Raw genomic sequence first — 2,515 nt, 5'->3', positions numbered from 1 at the left:
TAAAAATTTAGGTAGATATACTAACACAAACTCATTTTCTCTTTTTTGTAACTCATCTTTTATGTTTTTAATGTAGAGTTTTTGGTTCTTTATCACATCTCTGTGGCTTGATATTTTATCCTCTGGATTAATTTCAATACTTTCTTTTCTGTTACTACAATGTTTTCCCTTGCACACACACCTGGACTTTCACTGAACATCTTTTTAAATTCTGGGCATTTATCATCTATGTCTCCTCCTCATTTCTTCTTGATTTGGATAATTCATGTGTCCCTTCCCTATCTGTGGAAATCTAAATCTAGCCTTACATAATTGCTTCAAATGACGAGAATCTATTTACTTACATATACTCCTAACGTATCCTAAAAAAGAATTAAGGTGATTTATAATCACACATAAAACAGGATGGGATGAATTCAATTAGAAATAAGAAAAGTTAGGAAAGAGAAACTAATGCTGAGAACTTAAGAAGCCAAGACTGCAGTCAGTACCTGTATGTTGCCAAATAGAGCCACAGTTCGTTTTCTTAGTGCTGTATCCCTGGTTTTTGTTCACCAGCTTCAATTTTCTTTCTTGTAGTCTGAGGATTACAACTCACTTATATTAGTCAGGGTTCTCCAGAGAAATCAAACCAGTAGGATGTATATGGGATGTATATATGGGCATATATATATATACATCAAGGTATATATGTATATAAAGAGATCTATTTTAAGGAATAGCCTCATGCTGTTATGGAGGCTGGCAAGTCTGAAATCTTAATCTCAGAGACTGGAGACCCAGGAAAGAGCCGATGCTACAGTTGAAGTCCAAACAAAGGCCAACGACTGCAGAATTTCCCTTCGCTCAGGGGAGGTGAGTCTTTTGTTCTCTTTGGGCCTTCAGAGGATTGGAGGAGGCCCACCCACATTATGGAAGGCAATCTGCTTTGCTCAAAGTTCACTGATTTCAGTGTTAATCTTATTGAAAAACACCCTCACAGAAACATCCAGAATAATTTTTGACCACCTGTCTGGGCAGTGTAGCACAGCCAAGTTGACATATAAAATGAACCATCACACCACTAAAGCCTGCTCTTTGCCTTTACCCTCCACTTACCTTTCTTTTCCTCTGTGTGTGCCCCCTTTCCATTTTCCTAGGCTTTGAAACTTCTCTTAATCCTTTTCTTTTTTTAAAAATTTTTTTGATGTAGTGTTCCATGTTTCATTATTTGCGTATAACACCCAGTGCTCCATGCAGAACGTGCCCTCTTTAATACCCATCACCGGGCTAACCCATCCCCCCACCCTCCTCCCCTCTGGAACCCTCAGTTTGTTTCTCAGAGTCCATCATCTCTCATGGTTCATCTCCCTCTCCGATTTCCCCCTTTCATTCTTCCCCTCCTACACTAAAGAGACTCCAAGGGTGCCATCAGGCCACAAGTCCATATTTCCAGGATTGGGTGAAGCTCCTCGCCTTTTTTGGTGGCCAAGGACTGCTTATGAATAGTCTTCTGGGGTGTCCTGGGCTCCTGCTAACCTCTCCTCCAATGGCACTACCCCCCTCCCCCTTCCCATGCTCTCGTAAAAACTCTTTCTGTTGTTCCAGGCCTGTCTTGAGCCACCACTTCTGTTAAAGCATTTCACAGGAGGAAGTAGCTTTGCTAACCCAGGCCACATTTTCTAGGTGCTCATGAAGCCGGTCCACAGGGTTGTGGCTTTAACAATTGACTTTACTGCCCAGTGAGGATGAAGCAATGGGACAGTTCTGGGGAAAGCTTCCTGGGACCCAGCGGTCCCATGTGTCTCTGCTGCTGGAGGGGCATCTTGTTCCATCATTCCACCTCTTGTTCCCCCGGATAGGGACCCCAGGCCACAGTCAACAGGTTGTGGGATTTCGTTGCTCTCCCTGGCAGGGTTCTGAAGTTTGTGAGGAAAAATAACCCTCTAGTTTTCTTTCAGAGGGAAAACAAAACCAAAATGAAACGAAACGAAGACCAATAGGTGGCAACACACACACAAAAAATAAAGGCAGAGACTCAAATATTGTATTGTCCTTCCCTCCCCCAAATTTTCCTTTTCCAACCAGACACCAGGGGACCCTTAAATGCATACTGATTATTTCTGAAACATTTTATAATATTCCCATTCTATCTGCAGGTAGACCAGTCATCCCTTTGTGATCTAGGGAAAGTCACACAGACTCTACTCTTAAGTTAACTCATCTGAAAACTAGAATGAGTAATGTGCGCTTCTCAAAATTATTGTGAGATAATGCGTGGGAAAGAGTTCTGTAACCTGGTAAGTGTTGTCTGAACATTCGGTATTTAGTAAATCAGTTAAAGCCATCCCGAAGACATTAAAACAAGCGATCAGAAAATGAGACAAATGAGTAGTGGTCGCTTTAAAAGTAAGGAGTAGATGAGACTTGTCAGGAAGAAAAGTTGAGTCATTTGCATTATGCTTGCTCCCCTCCAGGTGGGAATTATAAATGTACCTGTATGTTTTGCTGTGCAGGGAAAGCTGGATCCTTACGC

This window comes from Mirounga leonina, unplaced genomic scaffold (genome assembly GCF_011800145.1).
Source record: "Mirounga leonina isolate KUSES-001 unplaced genomic scaffold, KU_Mleo_1.0 Mir_169, whole genome shotgun sequence".
Taxonomy (NCBI): Eukaryota; Metazoa; Chordata; class Mammalia; order Carnivora; family Phocidae; genus Mirounga; species Mirounga leonina.
The sequence above is the reverse complement of the archived record's forward strand: the minus strand, read 5'-3'. Positions refer to the sequence as shown.